Genomic DNA, 23149 nt, shown 5'->3' with positions numbered 1-23149 from the left:
TACTATTCAAAACGATAACATTTTTAACCCTAGCTAAATTTATATTAAGGGAAACCTTGAAAGGGACAATTATACGGCGCTTCTCATTATGCCTATTCAAATCGAACAATGTGTAGCGACAAGTTCATTCCTAATAAAAACTATAACACAATATGACTTAACTTCTTCAAATCTGCCAATAAAAAACAAACTTTAATCCAACACAATAAATATCATTTCGATATGTATAACTAAACGCACGCGACAGATATAATACATGGAAATCAATGTGCATTCTTCCATATGTTAAAGGGTCAAGAGTCCAAATAATTTTGGATTCTGTACCGTTAAATTTAAAGTTGACATTCGATTTCAATAAATCATTGAGTCATGATTTCATCTCGTCTAAGCTCTTAATGATTAGGTCATACATAAAACGGTAAACGATTGAGGTCGAATGTAATGTGATGTTATTATTTCCTATTCGTTACACAATTTGAATTTAAATAAATATATAAAAAAGAATTCACTGTTGTATCAAAGGTGATTGACTTTTTAAATGATTACAAGGTAAAAGATAAAATTAAATTGTTCGCAAAACAAGTCTAAATTGTCAGAATTTCTTAATAAAAGTGTATTATTCCGATTTGTTTTTTTTTTCTTATTTTAGTTTACGGTACGGGCGCAAAATTTTAGGAAAAAAAAGTTACTGCACAAGAAGTCGAAACAGAATTTGTTTGTACAAATTTCAATTGCATCATATATGGATTTATAATCCTGGCTTTTTGTATGCATTCTTAAATACATTTTTAATTAAAAAAAACTTTTAATTTTTTTTTTGCAAAACAATGTAAAAATATTCAATTTGACATTACTATATTAAAATGTTAGAGAGACAGACTATTCGAACGATGATCTTTCTTTTCGAGCAGGAAAACCCAAAGATTATTAAATTAGCATCAATTTGGCATGCATAATAATAACTTCAAACAACAATCATACATCTATTTACAAAATTTCCTGTGAGGCGTCAATAATAATTATATCGAAAACTTAGTTTTATTAGCTACCATCTAAAATTTAGTAAATACGTAAAAAATATAATAGTATCATATTATAATGAATCATGAATGTAATATCGAGCAAATTAAAATTATATTTTATGAACTACATATATTCTTATGTTATATTATTAATATTAGAAATATATATAAAAACAATGATACACATTTGTTAAACGAGACAAACATTTAAGAGGACTGACGCTAACATATCAAGTGGTTGAAAACATTAATTAAGGTTACAATATAAATGGCCGGCGACCATCAGAAAGCTCTATGCGTAGAGTTTATTTTTCATTCATACTAAACGACAAATACATGTGTCCGACTTACTAACACAGATAAGCATATAAAAACAACCTGCAGTGTAAAATGAATCTAAACAATTGGGTGGTTAGCTTGGATTTCGTTTAAGCGTTTGACGGCGTTGCACATGGGGTATAGTAAACAACAAGGAGAGACGCCGGCGCACCGTCAGTCAGTCACTGATAGTTCAGTTGAAAGCAGGCAGCTATTGAGCGCCACGCGCCGATCGAAACGCGCACGCGATCGAATAACGAATAAAAATAATTTTGGGTGTCCCACTAGGGTGCATTCTCAGCACAGTGAACATTTCTAAATCGTACATATAATTTGTGTTACGTGTTCTGGAAGTGTATTGTTCGCTGGTCCAGCTTATGCAGATGCTGTGATGCATGGTAAGTGATTTTGAAACGATTCTTGCATCGGTTTGAATGGTCCCATTGTGTGGCGGTGCGTCTTTTTGTTTTAAAGCATTAGCATCAATAGCACTTTCATCTCGGCCAGTTTTATTTACAAGTTTATCAATTTCTAATTAAAGGGCAGTAAACGTGTTAATAGCGGCTGTAAAGTTTTACGAGTCTAGCTCGAAATGTAAATTTTAGCTGTATGTAATAAACGTTTGTTTGCCTGTACTTGAACTTCTACGGATCGTGTTTTGTTTGTGTTGCTATTATCTGGCTCGTTAAACGATTATGGGAATTCTGTGATAAGTTTATACTTGAGTCATTATTTTAATGCGACGGAAGATTTAATACGTCGAGATTGATGAGGGATTTCTTAAACTTCATCTCCCGTTATCTGTTCCTTGTAAATATACTAAATACATATATATTAGTATTACATACATATACTTATAAAGATTGATAGTTACGAAGATCATTTGCAATTGTACGATATTTAATATAGAAACGAAAGTTTTATTTTGTTGTTGTATAATTTATTATTCGGCCCAGACCTTGGAATTTAAATAATCCTTGCAAAATTATCTTATCAATGTAAACATGTTTTATCTTCCAATTAAGATAATGATGGCTATAATCGAGAATCTAACGCTTTTGATTGATTTACGAAAGTGATAATATTTGTATAATAATTATTATGATAATGTAATATTAATAAATAATATTAAATAGCTTTTTAATAATTTATCGAGACAAATCGAGCTATCAGTGTTCTCAAATTCATGAATAACGTTTTCTTAACAAAATGCCTTAAAATAAATAACAATATTATTGTTTCAAGTTTTACTTAAACGTTTTAAAAATATTTATTAAATTCATTCCCATACATGACTTACTTTTTGTAGCTATTATAGACAATATCGGGTTTTATAAAACTAACTAAAACGTCTCGTATTAATTATATAACATCTAGTAATTTAATAGCAGCAATAATTTCAAAACAATTATTTAATTTCGCTTACTTAAACGTATTCAAGTAATGCTGGTACTTCAATGAAATTTAATAGTATCAAGTTTTGAAACTTTATTTAAATTATATTTCATCCTTTTAATTAGGTACACTGGTTTTGAGGAAACATTCATTTTATTGTTGAAATTCTAATAATAATAGCTATCACTACGCAGGAATATTTATCCATTATTTTATTAGTTCGCCCATGGGGCTAGGTCAGATAGCAATCTCACATTGTAAAAACATATAACCTGTTCGATCTGGATTTAAGCATTCAGATCTTGGTGCCCTGGAAAAACATTGGATAGGAATAGATATTTAAATCATTAACCGTTGATATTTTGTTGACCTATATACAACTCCTTTTAAAATTGATGGAGCTGGTTCATGTTTTGTCAAAAAATTGTCATTGCGATTCAATGGGTAAAATATTTTTAAATTTTATTTCTATTAAAAAAACAAACAGTATAGTAATCCATTAAATAAACCAATTAATTCTAGGAAATAAACCATCAAAGTTTCCACTTAAAAATAATACAAAAATAGAACAGTGCAGAGACAATAAAAATTAAACAATAATTACAAATGATCTGCAATACAAATTCAATTAAATATTAAAATTAAAAATAGAAAAATGAAGATAAACTAATATATGATAAACTAAATAAATGATCAGACAATAATAATAATTATATAATTATAGATCGAAAATTTATTACAATTATAAGATTTAATAGTAATTTGTAGAAATAAATATGTTCAATTTAATAAAGATATTAATAAATTTTTAATTTTGATCATTTGATCTGCATTTTTTGAATAAGATCCTAAATGAAAAATAAATCTTCTATAATTAAAAAATAAATTTTATTTATGGTTTCATTGGACATATTGGCGACCCTTTTCTTAGTCAATACTTGAGTTTAAAAATATGTATTCTTTTTTTGGCATTAATGAATTTAACATATGTATGCTTCAATGTTTCACAGATTAAACTAAAATTTTTAGCGTTACAAGAAACGCCGCGGGCGGTAGGAAGTGTTACATAATTTAACAATACGAAATCAATCCGTCAGACAAGTGAACCCGGAAAATATCACTTGGCACACTTTGGAGTACTCGGTATAAAAAAATAAAAAATAAAAACGATCGTAAAGAACATTCATTGTGTTAATGCACAACAAAGGTTGTATGGATATTTCAAAAACAGAACGGGTTAAATTTGAGTTATTACGTTTAAAAAAAATGTTTACTATTTAAATTTTTTGACTATGCATCGATTTTGAAATAAAAATAGAAATTAAATTACTTACTAAAAAACCGGTTGCTATATTAAAAAAAAAAAAAAACAATTATCGTATTATTGTCGAATAATAGAAGTGTTTATTTGACGCTTACAATTTTTTATTAAAACTAGTAATATTTATCTTCATATATCCTTCTGAACCGTAAGTAGCATTCCAGTGATCGCTTCTGAACTACGTCTCTTATACAATACTATTCAAAAGCAAATGGTTTAGTTATTTTTATAGTAGCCCGGTAGTAGTAGTAATAAATGAACCATTTTGTTTGTGGTAGGGCTTTGTGTAAGCTCATCTTGGTAGATCCAGGCGCTGGCCTAGGGGGGCAAACATAATAAAAAATGACTATTACCGCTTCGGAATGAGGAGGCCTCAAGTGTGAAAGTACCGAGAGTCCTTAGATCTCTAAGTCCGAGCCAAAACAAATACAAATGCGAATGGCATTAATATCACAATAATTTTAATTATGAATTACATTATTTGGAAGTATATGCAATCTTACTATTGTGTGGGTCGCGACACATTTCACGTGATTCCGACAAATTCACTTGAAGCTAAGAATGCCCATTGTAAAACTACAAACAAAACAGATTTTTATATTTACTCAGAAAAATATATATTTACATTAACTAAGATCGAGTTTATTCAGTCTGTATTCTAAAATAAACAATACAATACCGACTTGACAAACTAACGAAAAAAAAAACATGTGACATTAGAACATTTGGTGAAATGTTTGAGGAAACATTTGGCCAATGTTTGTTCAAATTGTTTATAGAGTAGAGTAGTGTGAATGGGCACGGATGTGTTAACGAAAAATACATTATAGAGTAAATTGTAACTTTGGACACGTATTAGTATGTATTCATGCGGGAGTGCGTGCGCAGATAGGTGAATTTGTCTGTCTATCTTCTATGTCACACACACGTACGTGAATTTTTATATATACTTTGGGTCTAGGAGTTTTTATTCGTTTGTACACGATATCTAAACGAAATTGATTTGTGACTAAATATTTTGTATTTTAATTTTACATAATTTGGATACACTTTTTCTATTACTTTTTCTATTACTTATTCTAGTATTTGTACCAATAATTAATTCGCTGTAAGATAGATTTTTTATTAAATCCATTTTCTTTACACGTTTAAGATATTATACCGACTTCGTTTTATTTATTCTAAACAAAGATAGAGAGAATGATGTTTTGATCATAATAAAAATAAACTTGAAACAAAGAAAAGAGTGTAACATCACAATAAAATGTTGGCTGCAGCCCGTTTTATGAAACAGACAAAAGCATTTTACACAATCAAAGTATACTTAAATTTGTAAAATGTAAAAAAAGACTTGTCGTGAACAAATCGAACTGCTAGTCACCCTACGATAAGTCTCGAATCACACTTACGAAAATCACAGCATTCGAAGCGTTTTAAAGTCAAGTAAATCAATGTATATAATGTATTTAATTTATTCACTATTGCCAATAATTACCATGACTGTTTGTCATTACACAATATCTACGCAACGATACCTTTGATATAGCTCTCTACAAATTGTTTGAAGGTTGCCTTGACGCAATCAACGGGTATTTTGATTTAATCAAAATTAATCCGATGTTGTGCACCCTGTATTATTTAACAAAGAAATAATCAGTTTGTGTCTAATCTATTATTGAGAACTTGAATGTCTTAGCGAACAGAACACCTGGATCTAAACAGTAGTAGTCTGGGATACGATAATGTTCTGCCACAGGTGTATACACCTGTATTACAGCAGAGTTGATGCTTCAAAACAATTTATGCTTATAAACAGAAAAGTTGTTTCGATATTTACGAGATATGTCTTTAACTAAGTTGTTTATCAATTTAACCAATAATAAGAATGTAACTGCATGTAGAGAAACAAGATATATATATATACATAACATATATAACAAAGTTGTTTGTCTTGACTGACTTTAAATATACAATTAAAACTATTAAGCCTAGAAAGCTAAAATTCGAAACATTTTAGCTTTCTAGGCTTAGTATTGGTTGGCTTAGAAGTGGTTTATTTAACGTAAGCAGAGGTTAAGAAAGGTTTTTTGGAATATTCAACGTTAAGTGGGATAAATTGGACGTGGTAACTTTGTATGAATTTTAGCCGTATAAAGTCGGTACGGGCAGCTGGTATTTATATAAAAATAATCATAGGATACGTGACCGAAATCGAACGTCGCGCGGTCAGCTCAGGTCTTATAATAGTTAGTTCTCAATTGCTTAATTGTTGTTTACATCTCGTGCTCAGCGGTCATATGCCAGTGGACTGTATATGCTGGACGAAATTCTGACACGACCGACTTTTTGAGAGTACCCCCAGCACTTTAAAGAGTACTTAACTAGTGTGTAAAGTTTTTAAGTAGTGGCTTTCACTTTATAGGCCGTTATTTTTACCCATGTTATATGGCATAAAGAGGGATGCGTTAATTCTGTTTCCACCTTCGTTAGAGTTTTAGAGTTTTATATTCTGATGTCATTAATTATTTGGAAAGATAGATAGCTTGTGATCGAATTTTGCAGACAATAGCGGTCCGTTTGTTTATTAAAAAAAAACAATAAGCTATTGTTGATTCTTGTTTTAAAATAATTAATAAACAAGATAGAGCATACATTAAAACTAGAAAACAATAGTTATAAATATTAATCACATTCTGAGAAGACTTGAGGATATACTAAGGTTTCATATGTAACAAAGTTTTGAAAACGATATAGATATATCACCATTTGCTTATATTGTTTTTTTTTCTAATTTTTTTCCAATTTTTTTAATTGATACCAGTTAACATCTTTAATGACTACCAAACAAAAATAAAGATATTATAAATATTGAATAAGATATTTGCTAAAAAAACAATCAAACTAATAATACTTTTGAGTGTTTTTGCGCCAGAAATGTTTAACTTAAACGTTACATTCTGAAACATTTATAACAATTCTATATAGTTAAATCTTCAAAACGAAACATGTCACAAGCCAACCTCCATATCTTATGGGATTAAATCACTTACTCATAAAACTTAACCCACACTTACTCACGACTTAGATCATGTAATAAATCATTACGAAGTCATAAGGAAGAGTTAATGAAGTTGTACAGGCGACTTGGACATCGACATGGCGCCGATAACTTTCAATAAATGCCCGTCGTAATGAAACGAACATCTATCTTCGCTGGCAGCGGTTTGATTACGGCTAATGTCCCCGACATAGCTAAGACTTAAAACTTTAATGTAATACTTCATATAATCCAATAGAAATGACGTCATTCAAATAATAAACATGACCCGATATGTCAAGAGTATTGAAGAGATAGATAGGCCGAAGTGGTTAAAAACATTAAATTAAACATAAATCAAGTAGATAATTATAGGCAAACGGGTCATAACATTCCATGGTTTACGGCGCATTGACGGTGTAAGGTGAAGGTATTTATTAGTGCCAATGTCTATGGGCGGAGGCGACCTCTTACAATTGGCCTCTTGCTTGTATGATTTCCTATTATAAATGAAAAAGGCTCTTACGCAGCTGAAATTCATCGTACGAGATATAGCGCTCAAGTGTTTGCGCTAACATAGGAGCACTCTTATCCGTCATTCTAATAATTCAATAAGACGGTTACGACCAGAGACAGTTCAGAATAGAAAAAATAATCTTTACGTGTTTTCTGCTGTACGGTATTGTCTTTCTTCGAGGTGTTGTTTGATTCAAGACAATTTCTAGACTCACCTTGAATGTCTGTTGCATAAAGCAAGTGGTATTCTGCGTGGTGTTAGGTCTTTCTTCCTATCAGGAGAAAGTTCTACTAATAAATCAGTCTTCCTACCGATTTAAAATATATAAATACCCCCGATGTTTTAATTATTTAGTCGATTCTTTGTTTTTCTGAGATGTGATTTTATTTCAAACCATAATTAAAATATTATTTATAGTAATGAATTAAATGTAAAGCTATCACCGATTGGTGGCTTGAGAATTGGAACGTAGATTCTATCGAGAAGAACCGGCAAGAATCCCTGTAGTTACTCTTTTTCACCATTATATTTACAGAGGTATTTCAATCAATACAATTTCTTTATAACTTCTAATAGATTTTATTGTATATATATCATATTTAATACACACAGTTATTATATAAAGTAATTAATGATAATCATAAAACCAATTGCGATGTCATTAGAAACAGTCGTATTTTATAGAAATCAATTTCAAGTTTACTTCATTCGAGATGGATTTACGATATAATAATATATAATGAACGTTTCATTGCCCGTAAATATAAAAGCTAGGTAAAAGCCTTTTGGTCTTCTGTTACAGAAGTTTATTCCACCACGCTACTCTGCGTCATAATCTTAACCGGATATAACTTGATTTGAAGCCGAGATTTTTGGACACGATTTCATGATATTAGGAGTGACTTAAGTGGTTTGAATACTGTTCGACTAGACTATGTACAACCACTACATATGATATATAACTATATATAAATGTTATACTGTACTTACTATAAATATTTTAATTATGTCATACACGAACGCCGAAGACATATGTACATTACGAACAGATGAGCCACCTGATGGTAAGTAGTTACCGTCCATAGACATTGGTGCCGTAAGAAATATTAACCATTTTTTACATCACTAATGCGCCACTAACCTTAGGAACTAAGTTGTTATATCCCTTGTGCCTGTTGTTGCACTTTTTTTTAACCCTGGAAAAACGCTTTAGCTTTTCCCACACGGGAACAGTGGGGGGTATGTGGGGCTCGCCAGCGTCCAAGGCGCCGAGTGCGCCCCGAACATCGGAATACCTACTAAAAAACCAGCGGTACCATTTCCGTCTTAACGAGGAGCGCCACGGGATCGCTTTCGCATGCTACCGTGATGATGAGCCTGTAGTTGCACTGGATCAACCTAAACACAACAGTATTTCGTTTTGTTGTTTAGCGTTAGAATATCTGATGAGTGGGTGGTACCTATCCAGAGGGGCGTGCACAAAGTCCTACCACTAAGTGAAATAAGTGTATGTAATAAATACGGGTTGTATAACAATTAAACCGCGATAAGACTGCCTTTTGTACATTAATGGTATTTTTGTTTGTAACTGTACGTTTTCTTACTCTTTTAGTGTACAATAAAGCATATTCTATTTTTTTTCTATTCTAAACCAATACAAGATTATGTATTGACGATAAAATAGTATTAATAAGAGTTTCGTTAAAGTTATGTAATCTCCAAAATACAAATCTCTTAAGAGAAGAGCCTATTTGAAAAAAATATATAATGTGATATCCATGCAGATTTTATCACGATGTTTCGAGGCGTTGAGGCTCTATAAGGATATTCTAGTTAAAAAATGGAAGTCACAGTTGCATTAAACTTAATTAAATTTCTGCAGAATTCTCTAAGTGAGAACAGTGTGCATGTACCTTTACATTAATAGAACTATAAAATTCTAAACTTAATGTAAAACAAATTTATATAAAAACATAAAATAGTTATAACACAATAAATAAATAAATTTATTCATTTTATATACCGTGACAATTTCACTTTCACTTAACTACTTTACGATATGCTAAGTCGTAAAGTATAGTGTTTACACAGCTGCTGGAGTTCCTTGTTTATAATCAAGCTGAAATATTCTTAGATTAAACAAATCGTATATATTTTTGCTCGATGTAATTCCGAGAGCTATTTAAAGAAACCGAATTTTATTCTTTACATAACGCTACGATAATTGTATCGTAATATATAACATAAAATATAAGCGTTCTGTGAGATCCACTTTGTATCTCGCGAAAAAACGTTTTACATTGATACGCTATTTTGATGTTTATATCCTTTAAATATTATAATTATTAGAGTCAATATCGCACATCATATGACATTTCGCGATCGATTTTCGTGATCAGGAGCTTAGAGTGTGTTCTTATTGAATATCTCTCTAAAGATTTGCGTGTTATATCTACCGGTTAATCTATATGATATACATTAACTTCGATTTTTATAGCATGCAAGAAGGAATATGACAAACAACACGAATCAGCTTTTAAATTTCACTATAAAAACAAATACAGCGACGTAATTCGAATATGGAATAAAAAGTGTAGGTTTTAAAATGCTCTTTAAAGGTTATTTCAATTTCTGTGTGTTTTTTAAGCATGTAATTAGTGTTTTTATTATTATTATCCAAAAATATATTTTATCGAAATTTAAAATTATTTAATTTAATTTAAAATTATAGAAGCGTTTTACTTCCACTTAGATATATGTCAAGGATTTCTTTGAGTAACTTACACTTACGCCGTTTTGATTATACTTTCAAGCACGTTTTATTTCGTTTCAAAACATTTCGTTTTTATTTCTAAAAAATAACAGTAAAATTTAATTATTTATTAAAATTATACGTTTTTAATAACAAAGCATTTTATTGTTTTTTTTTTTTTTATATTATCTATCGATCAAACATTTATCGTGGCTTAAGGATAACAATTTAAGAGCCTAACGATAAGTAGAATTAGCGAAAGGAATTAAGCTTTATATAAAATCGTAAAATGTGTTATTTTACATTTATGAATTATTTCCACTCTCCAAGAATCAGATGAGATGGCAAACTCATACGACCGGAATGAGATCAAGAGCAGAACCATCGTTTACGTGCCCTCCGAGGTAACACTGCCAACATACTAACTCTCGACTTTTATTGAGAATTTCTTCAAACACAACGCCTACAATTTTCATTACCTTTACTCGAGACTTGGAGTCAAAACTTTGCTATCAGCAGACATAGCTACCAAACAAGGAAAGTTTATAATATTCTTTATAAAAGTAATAATCCACGGACTTGACATTTCAAATTTTTTCATTACAGAATAAAATGTAATAGCACACGTTACTGCTGAGTATCTAATTTTGTAGACAAACAAACACCTGCGTTTAACTTTATCATCCGCCATCTTGAATATCTAGTTACAATACTTCTATATATTATGATAAAACAATTTGCCTATTTAATCCTTAAAACGCAAATATGAATTTACACAAAATGTTTTTTTAAATATTGTTCTAATAATCATTATTCAATTTTATTTCTCCGTCTAGTGCGCATACGCCATTTTGAAACTAACCTAACCATCTAACGATATGTCAATATTATTAATCAATTCAATTCAATCTTATTGTTTTTATTCTAAAATGGTGAGTAGTAACTTAGTTAAAAATAGATGAAACGCATAACCATCCCTCCTCGTAGCTAGATAGAAAGACATATAGGGCGTTGGTCTCTTACTTTAATGCAATTCTAATGCGTCATTTAGATAACTAACAGACATATATTACTATGGCGCCGGTCTTCGATTGAAGAAAATTGTCCAACCCATTTCAATTCTAATAAAATAAACCGAATTGGGTAATTGTGTCTTAACAAGGGGGGAATAGAATAATGGGGGGTTTTCGGAAAGGAATCCACTCGAAAATTATATTATATACAGTATATAAAGGCGATTGGAATATATGGTTTACACATTATGACATTAATATTTGTACAGATTTGGTAGGTTGGGCTCTGTGCAAGCCCGTCTGGATAGGTTTCACCACCCACTCTTCAGATATTCTACTACCAAAGACCAAATATTTAGTATTGTTGTGTTCTGGTTGCATGTGCGAATGAACCAGTGAAGAACAAGGGTCATAACACCTTATTTCTCAAGGTTGGTGGCGCATTGGCGATGTTCGGAATGGTTAATGTTTCTTACATTGCCAATGCATAGTCATTGGCGGTGGAGTCCACTTACCATCAGGTGGCCCATTTTCCAGTCCATAAAAAACATGAATCAGCGACACTTTGTGGTATAGTGTTTTGGTTGAATTTTTAATTCTTCATCTAAGTTTCAGTTGATTATTTTCAAATGACGTGAAGCTACAAACGAAACACATAGTTAGTTACTCAACTAGTTCCGTAATGGCTTTTTAAGTGTCCAGATAATTTGTTATGATCCACACCCAGTTCCTGTGGACCAGGAAGTGTTATCAGTAACAGATTATAAAACTAATAAAGTATTAATGGCATCGGATATTGATATACACTATCATTAAAATATATTTGTTGATTCGAAATTTGAAATTAATACTTTTTTAAATACAGAAGCGTTTACTTCCTCTTAGATACGAGTATATATATGTCTAGCATTTTATTGAGTAACTTACAATTACGCTTTTTTGATTATACTTGTTTCATTTACAAAAACATAACGCAAATAGTAAGTACGTATTTCCGACCGTTTATCTGTTTATCGAAAATCATGAAAAGAGTCCAATAAGCTTTATATTAATACTGATTATTCAAAATTGGTTCTCTGAGTGCCATTTGAAGTTAAGTCATAATGAAAATCTTATTTCAACATAGAATCATTTCATTTTATTATTGTTTTCCTAAAATCTAACACAAGTTCGAAAAGTAACAAAGATATGATCGCATCGCTTTTTCGATTATTGTTTTGTGGATAAGGAATTTGGACATATTTGTGATATTTGTGTGATAAAATAATATTTATTCAAAGCGATTTTACAAAAACGCTAAGCCAAGTAAGTAAAATGCTACCTTTATAAAATATTACGAATATATTTTCGGCTTAAAATTAACAATAATTGTCAACATTTGACAATCGCATGCTAGACTAAGCTTCAAACTGCTCCTTAGAAAAGCAGCCGTTCCCCAACAGTGGGATACGCTCTGTTACTATAATATACCCATATTTGTCAAAGAAAATAAAAGATAGATGTTTTTTGTCCTACGAAATAAAACTTTCAAAGATATAATTATTCTTATATACTTTATCTTCATAATTATTCCATAATTCATGTTTATGTATTTATTAACGTTATATAAAAGTGAGTCAATATTCTTCGAATCGCATATATAATTTATATAATAAAACACGATGTGTCAACTCAATAGTTGAAACCTGAGATATCTAGCAAATTAATTACGGGCGAAGACGCGTTTATACTTAATTAACATAATTATATTTAAATAATTTTTATATAAAATCTATAATGTAATTAATCATTGTTCTAGTGGCTTATACGGCCATATACACTAAGGTCTTGGGATCATATTCTGGGTCGAGCCAATACATAAATAGTGGAAGGTTGAGAAATTACCAGTAGCAGCTCAAAGTGGATGATGGCAGTGTTCACACGCTCGTGTCTTAGAAAGCGCGTAAAGCCACTTCGCGCCTGAACTCTTTCTGATCGTGTTGGATCTTGCCGTCCCGTCTAAATTTTGGAAGTGAAAAGGGAGAGCATAATAACAATAAAGACTATATTACTTACTATGGTATCCATTACAACTATACGGTTTAGGAACGATTTTGGAATTGTAAGATCGAAATTACAACGCCCACGTTATGCTACGAAATTAGAATGTTAGGCTATAACATTATGTTAATTGGGTAATGAAGGATACTTTTAAAATGGAAATAAAAAAACGTTGACGGAAACAATCTTTAACAACCAAATTACTTTCACACAGGCGATGGGAAATATCGTCAGGAAACTGATGAAACGGAAAATGTGTGTACCGTCCTGTGTTAGACGATATCCTACTGTATGTACCAATCTGTCTGAATTGGTGATTACGTGGTTGAATAAGCTCTACACGTTCTCCTTATGAGATGGAGGCCTTTACGCAATGGTGGAAATATACCATTTTATTCACAACAAGGCTTTTATTCTTATTTTGTTTATTCATCTCTAGGCCAATATAAGGTGCTGATAAAAAATTCTAGAAGAAACCGATTTTTCTAACACAAAAAAGTAAAGTCCCACTTCTTGGCAAAGGCCTCCTCTCCTCGCGAGAGAACAGTACAGAGTTTTTTCCACCACGCTGCGCCAACACAACTACATAGATATATATATAATAAAAGTTATATTGTAAATATTTCCATAAAGTGCACCTAATAAATAAATCGCAACGAACTCGACTACATTTCATGATTAAAGTCCGTTCAGAGTGGAATGCAACAAAATGACTAATCATTTGACGATGCACTAATTACTGTTGCTAGCTACGAAACATGGCGCTTGCTGTAATAAATGCTTATTTCCTTGTCGCATTTTTAGTGTTGAATAAATCTATATATAAATGAATTATAGATATAATTTTAGTTATGTCATCAGGCGTAATTTGCAGTATATTTTTCCAGTTTATTTTGTTACAGCAATCACTGCCTTGTTGGTCTAATGGCTTGATGTAAGGTCACAGACCCGGAGGTCCTGGGTTCAATTTTCAAAAAAAAAATTCAAAAAAAAGGGTACGGGAACGCGTTAGCTAACTACCGCGACCCCGCCGGCGGCCGTCACTATTGGTTAGTGACCCACCAATTGTTTTTTATTGAGGTTGTCTTCTCTTGGCCCAGCCGGTGAAGGCAAGGCCCTCGGTCTCACCACAGGCTGACGCCTGGATGGGGAAACGAGTTTGAGAAGGCGTTGACTTTTTACAGTCTGTCCACCCAGTATCGACACTGGGCGAACCCGCCTCTCCCTCCTCCTTCTACTACTTCCTCCTGTCTCCGGCAGCCCAAAAGGACCCCGGACTCCACCTACTTGCCACGAATGATGAGAGCCGTCATCTGTAAGGCTGAAACTGCACTATACTAAAAAGGTCATAACAGCAAAACGGCCCTTAAGAAATCTTAATGTGTCGATGAAAAATCTGACACATATGTGATAGAATATGCCTCAAGCCTTCTCTTCAAAAAGGAGAGGAAACCTTAACCCAGCAGTGGGACACTTAGAGGCTGTTTACTTTAATTTATAGTTGTATGGGAAAGCAATCCTAAGAGAGCACAGACAAAAAATCAACGGCTTATTGACCCCGGGCTTTAGCGATTTCTTGACTAAAAAAACTGATAAACATATTGGCTCAGTCTGGGATCTTGGAACCACTAAACCAACAAAGCATTTATACAAGAAAACTCTTATGTATGTTATGTTGAAAAAAATTTATAAAACAGATATATTTATTTAAATGAGTTAATTGTTTATATAATAACGGTGTTCGTAATGTGTTTATATTAGGTATTATTTGCTAAATTGTAATTAGACATGGATAATACATTAGTATATTGTATACCGTTTTTTGCACATTAATGAAGTATAAATATACCTAGAGAAAAATAAGAGATATAACACACGGGGACTGCGTACGTTGGGACTGTCTCTGGAAAATCCTAATAGAGATGGGAGTTCCCGAGCACCTGGCAGTATTAATTGCTAACCTGTACAAAGATGGTGAAACTGTTGTGAGAGTCAATGACGCGTTATCGGTTATTTCAAACCGGAGAAAGGGGTACGGCAAGGCTGCATCCTATCCCCCATCCTTTTTAACATATAGGGGAGTTCATCATGAGAAGGGCTTTAGATGACTGGCAGGGCGGCATTTCGATAGGCGGGACGAAGATTAGCAACCTTCGATACGCAGATGATACCACTCTAATCACATCATCTGAAGAAGAACTTGGCGAACTCTTCAGAAGAGTCCAACACGAAAGCGAGCAAGTTGGTTTTTTTTATTTACTAACAATAGGCCAGCGTTTGACCGTTGACTTGCCTGATGTTAAGCATCGACACGGTCTAAGATGTAGCACGCTTGCCTATAAGAAATCTGTTTACTCTGGATTTGAAGACACCAACATTGTACCTATCGGGAAATACGGACCCAGGCAAAGCATTCCAAAATTTTCGCAGTGCGAATGATGAATGTAGACTCAAGGCGCTTCGTACGTAGGCGGGGAATTTCCACTGTGTACCTATGGCGCTTTGGTCGCGTTTGCCTGGCCGTTCGATAGTAAAAAGGGGCTGGAGGAATCAGTTCATGTAATTCTTGAGCACATTCTCCGAAATTTATCCGATAGATTAACAGTCTATCGGATACATTTTATTCGGATGCGGTCTAACAGTCAATAGAGCAAAGACTAAAGTTTTAATAGTAGATAGGGCTGGTACACTAATTCGAACCGGAGAACTAAGTGACCTTGAATTTGTCTCCGAGTTTTTGTATCTCGGCTCACTACTGACTGACCAAGAAGGCTGTGAAAAGGAGATCCGGCGACGATCTCAAATGGCCAAGTCTGCAATGAGCAAACTAACCCGAATATGGCAGAACAGGAAAATATCGAATAAAAGGAAAAAACGGCTCGTTCAGAAACTGATATTCTCCATCTTTCTTTATGGCTCGGAATCCTGGTCAATTTGCTCACTGGAGAGGAAGAAGATCGACGCGTTCGAGATGTGGTGCTGGCGAAGAATGCTGCGCATACCGTGGACGGCCAAGAGAACCGATGTCTCGATCCTGCAAAAACTGCACATAAAAACAAGATTGTCAAGTATTTGCTACCAGCGTGTCCTTCGTTATTTTGGTCATATAGCGCGAAGGCAGCCTGACAGCCTCGACAAGCTGATGGTGCTAAGCAAAGTAGAGGGGAAACGACCAAGTGGCCGCTGCCCCACACGATGGTCGGACCAAGTTACCAACCTCACTGGTCTCCAAGTGACCACTGCCCTGAGGAAAGCTGAGGACAGGAAGGACTGGAGAAAATTCGCAGAAATCGTAACCCAGACCCTAGATCAGAGTGGACACGACCTTCAGCAATGAAGTAAACGACCGAGAAGAATAAAACACGGGACGGATATGGATTGGGAAGGGAGAGTCTGGAGACACCTTTTATTCGAAGAATTGTGGCCATAACGATATCTAATTGGTAATCTTCGGAAGATCACTTTTTCGACGGCAAATCTATTTTTTTAAAAAAACTTGTGTAATTCTAAAGTCAAGTTAGAACTAACTTGAACGAATTTTATTTTTGATCAATGTATCTTAAAAATTTACACACTATCGGCCTTACTTGTTGTTTAACTCTTCACCCACTAAACAAGGTTTTCAGTGAGGCCGTATATAATTGATACATCTCTCACGATTACCTAGATCACACACTTAGAAACTCGTAACAATTTTTCATTTTCTCTTTCGTCATTGCTCTTACAAAACATTCCTTGTTTATTTACAAACAATCGCAAACGAATGACGTTAAAATACAATACATCATAAGAAAAAGAAACAAAGGATTTTGTGTTTAATAAATTACGATACTGGACATATTTTGATGGAATTTATACAACTATTAAAATAATATAATACTAGCTGGTGTGCGCGACTTCCGCGTGAAACTCGTAAATATTAAAAGATTAGCGTGTACATACAGACGGACAAAAAACATTTTCGTGTTATGTTACTCTTTTTTTATTGACCACATTCGTTTTTTAGATAAATTTATTCAATATACAGACACACGATTTCTGCTGTTTCATTATATGTATACTGCATTACAAATTTCAACTCAATCGTTTTAAATTATAAATAGATTTGTATAAAAAAAAAAATACTAAAGTCTCGTTCTGGATTAGTTACCAAGTTGTCAAGCTTGAAATCTGCGACAGGACAGAAATAACAACACAAAATGACCAATAAATACAGTATGATAAATTACGAAGCGAGTTCTAACAAATGGTCCAGTGAAATGCATATTAAAAAGAAACAATACGAGTAACTATTCTATTTTGTCGTATACATTTTAAAATAACTATAATCACTCTAATTAAAAAGGTTAGCTATCTTATAAGCATACAAATTTATAAAACTTGGTTTTCTTTAATTCGATTAGTATTAGGAAGGATAAAAATAAGTTAAAAAATTATATAATTTTTCGTATATAAAAAATATTAGTAATGTTGTTTTATGGCAATCATTGTAGGAAATTTAACCTGTGACTTTTAGCACATTAGCAATCTTGACACTGTTAACCTGTAGGCTCTTAACATATTTTTTCAATCAATCAAATCAATCAACAGCCAATCGTTATCCACTGCTGAACATAGGCCTCGCCCAAGGTGCGCCAAAGCTCCCTGTCCTCCGCCATCCGCATCCAGTTGGTGCCCGCCACCTTCTTAAGGTCGTCGGTCCACCTGGCTGGAGTGCACCCTACGCTGCGCTTGCCGATTCGCGGTCTCCACTCTAGGACTCGTATTTTTAACATATTTTTTATTAGCTCGGATTTTTTTTATATGAATTAAAGATGAAAAATGACGGTTGATCTGTTAACGTTTCAGTCACACACTATTCGCATCTCTTTTACACTACAAATAGAAAAAAAAATCTTATTCGACATTGTAATAATTAATTAATTTAATGCATTTGAATAACTTACATAATTAATCCAGATCCAGTTATTAATTCCACATAATATTAGTTATTAAGAAATATTTTTGCTGACCATACTAATTATATTACTTTCCGTAATTTACATTATTTTTCTATATTGGCACGATTTATATTGATAATCTTTTTTTATTAATTAAAAGGCGTTATACTAAAGTCACCTCAAAGGCGCTTCGCTCGAACGGAAATAAACTCGTGACTTTCAAAGCCAAAAAAAAAAATATCGTTAACAATCTGTCATGCAACGGATCGCTTACTGTCGACAAGCTTGAAATCTTTGACAGACAGTCAGATAGAGACATAAGGGTAACTTGAGATAAATTGCAAGATTTAACGATATGGCGAAATGAATTCGTTTGTGAATGTAATGTGTGTAAAATTATTTTAACTGTTTTATTAAAAGTAAATGTTCCACTGCTGGGCAAAGGTGCTATTGAAGTGAAAGTTTTAGGCTTATTCAAACACTGCTCCAAGCAGTTCCGGGTTGGTTCCGGGTAGAATTTCACGTGACTCATGTAGGCTCGATGTTTTCCTGCACTATCGAGAACGAGATGAATTGAATGAATAATTATAAAAATCAGAAATCGGACTTCAAAACACTCAATTTAGAAGTAATGCACCAAAAACACCGAAATAAGATTCAGAATAGAAAACGAAATTAAAATAAACTGTAAACAAAGTAAACTCTACTTCGGTATAACAGACTATATTATTTGCTGAAAGCCTAAGTTAAATACCCACATTAAGTTTAGTAGTTAGCGGAACCCATTAGTTTTCTTTCGGCTTATAATAACTCTTCCTTGTAAGTAGTAGTACCAGCCTGTGAATGTCCCACTGCTGGGCTAATGCCTCCTTTCCTTTTTTGAGGAGAAGGTTTGGAGCTTATTCCACCACGCTGCTCCAATGCGGATTGGTGGAATACACATGTGGCAGAATTTCAGTGAAATTTGGCACATGCAGGTTTCCTCATGATGTTTTCCGTCACCGTCAAGCACGAGATGAATTATAAACACAAATAAGCACATGAAAATTCAGTGGTGCTTGCCCAGGTTTGAACCCACGATCATTGGTTAAAATTCACGCGTTCTAACCACTGGGCCATCTCAGCTCTTCCTTGGCAGTCGGGTAATCATAAGAATTAATTAATCATATTATAACTTTGAGCTGCATATTTGAACTAGTTTTCGGTTAAGATTCACGTGAGCCGTCGCGGCTTCATATTTGGGCAAGCATTGCTAAGTTATCACGTGCAAAATCTGTGTTAATTATTCATCTTGAACGGTGAATCGTGAGCGAAACGATCGTGAGAAAACCGGCATTTTTATTATGATTATGACATACCATTAGGCCCCCTACAAAGTGGACTGATATTGTAAAGCTGCGGGAAGTCGTTGAATGTGAGTAGCAATCGGGCGTCCTGAAACTCTTTGGAAGCTTTTGTCCAGCAGTGGATGTCTTTCAGCTGAAATAATGATGATAATATATGTGGACTGACAAATATAATTGTTTAACCAAGACATTTTCAAAGAAATATTTTACACGTATTTAATATTATGCTGTTAAATGAAGAAAAAAATACAAGATAGACTCAGTTTTATAAAAGATATTTAAAATAGTCAAATGAATTTTACAATTCACTATCTCCCTAGCTTAAAATGTTGCTTTTAAATAAATAAAAATGAAACACGAGCACGGACTAGTTTCCGAGAAATGCACGAACAAAAATATACACAACCGACGTGATTTTTGTTTCGTGAAATAAAATATATTATTTTGCTTGGCTTGTCTATTTTAGTAGGGTATGTAAATATTCTTGAAAAGTAGAACTATTCTGAATGAATAAATCAAAACTCGCCGACGAACATGATCGTGAAATGTCAAAATGTCACGATACATTGAATATAATGATTGAAAATTTAAGGAAAGCATATAATTTGAAATTTCTGGTATATAGTATACAAAAACAATTAACAAACAAAAGAAAATATGTACTGCGCCGTTTTGTTTCGGTCTATTTATATATAGAATTTTCTAAGCATAACATACAGTAAGGATCTTTTTGGTGGTCGTTGCTGGTGTACATTTGGATACAGTAACTGTTACCACTAAACAGTAGCTTATTTACGTCACCCTTCCCGTTATCAAAATGTAATTTCGTCGTTTTCATCGCTCAACACTTCTGTATAAAAAGCGAAATAGCTTAGAAAGCTAAAAAACCCTAATTTGTCCACAACTCAATTTCTCCTAATTCAAAAAACTCAATTATCTCTAACCACTCCGGACCACACATCATCACGACTAAATAACCAAAGTCAGAAGAAACAACTAATCCTAACATGGGCCTTATTGCCTTAAGAATAAAGCTTAAAATTAAAATATCAAATGGTTTTCAAATTGTAAATATAATTTTGTTATGTTTGTGTCTATAAAATTTAAGTTCTTATTCAAGGGAATGACTTGAACATTATATTTTCTTTAGTATAGACTCACCTTTATATCCCTTAATTTGAATGGTATTTGATATAAATTTTTATTGCAAGGGATTAAGGTCTGATTTACAATAAATGTTTTTTTTTCGGTCAAAATTTTAAAGATTTTGGTCAACCATGGTGGTCCATTATGTACAAAAAATATGTCATCTGGAAATAAAAAATGGTCTTATACGAAATTGTCTATGATGATGTTTTTGACAGTTTAAAACAATGGAGTTTGTTTTTAAAAAGGATTTAATGGTTTACGCTAATAGCGATAAGGTTGCATTCTATTATTTTTTAAAACTATCAAATGCTTGGAAAAATGTGTCGTAAGTTAGATATATTTTTTAATATTTGATTGTCATACTAGTATGTGTTATTGTTATGTTATGAAAGGAGGGCAAATGGACCACCTGATGGTGTTTACCTTTGCACATAAACATTGCTCCTGCGCCAAACGCGCCATCAATCATGCAATCTATGATATTTCTCTTGTAATGATAATTGCTGGATGAAAAACAATGAAACAAATGGGTTTTTGTTAGACATTGGAAGCTCTTGCTCAAATTTCAGCAATGAAATTCATCGAAAGAATTTATAAATAAGGAAAATAACTGAAAAAATATAGTTTAAATTCTAAAATAAATATATTTTTTATAATTCCGCAAAACGGCCCTTAAGTCCTATAATATATTTTTAAATCTAATAAAAAAATAATTATATTTTGAACGAGTTGAACTCGATTGAAACTGAGTATATATTCGATAGGCTGCCAGATAAGCTGGCTATTTTTATCCGGATTAAATGAAACGAAAGGAGGGTAATGCTTTCAACTACTGCCCGATCCACTTTTTTCATTCATGCGTTTATTCAAACGCCTAAAAATATTTATCATTCAAATTACTAATTCGTTATACAATTTTATTTGTATAATTCTAATGCTAGTGTATATGTCGCTGACCTCTTCTTAAACAGCTCGATTGATTTTGATGGTAGTTTTGTGTGTGTTAAAGTTGGTTCTTAGATGGTTTGGATATCATTGGTGCATTTTATAAAAATAATAATATTTTGGTATATTTTATAAAAATAATAATATTAAAACATTGTTATGAAAAGAATATAAAAATGCGAGTTATTGCCAATAATATTATATTGCCCGCGTGAGGAGAGGTGTCTAATGTCCTTTTCCGTATTCCTGACAACGTGAATGCAACATTTCATAATGATCGCGTGAGTAGTTAAGAAGTGAAAAAGGAACAAAGTAATAAATAAATAAGCTCACTTTCGTATTCATAATATTAGTAGGGAAATCTTAGTCACCGAAAGCCAGTGTTAATATTAGTATGTTAAATAGTTAATATTAGCTTACTACCCCCCTCCCCCCTTTAAGCGACTTCATTACATCACGTTAAATTTCACGTTTTAATTAATGAAATATAAATGTAACATATCATGGAGAACTTATATGGATAATGGGAAAAAATGCAATAAAATCCAACGTGTAGTTTAAGAGAACTTAGCGAACGAACGAACGGACGCGAAAAGCGATCCTTCATAATTAAGATTAAAATTATTCGTCACTGTTTTCATTATTAGTAAACTTGAGTTGTTGATAGGATTTTTCTAAATTTAAGGCCGTAATTTCAAGGTGAGTTCACTTTAAAACTACATATATGTATATAAATAAGTTGAAATACATAGGTAAAACAAATATATAAACTTAATTTTAAGGATATCTCCCTCCACCTGTTAAGAATAAAACATGTTTGTTACTAGATGGCGTTGATTCATTTTTTGAAATTCCTGAATCACGCTATCTAAGTTTTTTGTAATAGTACGTATAAGTAATGTCAATGTTACAACATTCGATCAAATTTATAAAAGTTTTGTAATAGTTATTATTTCGTTCATCATTTGGTATCTCCGGTTACTTCGGAAGTAAACGTCCCCTTTTCCCCAACGTCGGATTAATGCGAGCTATTACCGGTTTGTTTATTAATCTACGCCGGTTCAGTAAATTTATCAACACCCAATAAAAACTTATTACATTCTTAAACAAACTTTAGACTGTTTAATTTATTTCTGAACGTGTTAGACATTTAATGCAGATTAAAAATCAATACACATTATACAACTGCAAATGAATGACCAGTAACCTGGCAAAGAAATTCTTTGTGCGGAATAAAGAATTGCTAAATCTTTTATACGCAGTAAAAAGGATGTATTGTATTAAAAAATATATACAGGTGACTTATTTTTTAATGCTTCGAATATTTGTTTTCGTCTTCATGATAATTTCAAAG

General features: G+C 32.6%; 1 protein-coding gene across 1 annotated transcript in view; it reads left to right on the top strand.

Moving 5' to 3' along the window:
• Positions 1-1537: 1537 nt before the first annotated feature.
• Positions 1538-23149, top strand: part of LOC126777653 (facilitated trehalose transporter Tret1-like) — a 91590-nt gene continuing 69978 nt past the window's right edge. The window contains exon 1 of the mRNA XM_050500770.1: positions 1538-1738. The gene's annotated coding sequence lies outside the window, so the exon portion shown is untranslated. The remainder of the gene's footprint in view (positions 1739-23149) is intronic.

Source organism: Nymphalis io, chromosome 23 (assembly GCF_905147045.1).
Source record: "Nymphalis io chromosome 23, ilAglIoxx1.1, whole genome shotgun sequence".
NCBI classification, from domain to species: Eukaryota; Metazoa; Arthropoda; class Insecta; order Lepidoptera; family Nymphalidae; genus Nymphalis; species Nymphalis io.
Note: the sequence above shows the minus strand (reverse complement) of the source record. Positions and strands in the feature narration are given on the sequence as shown.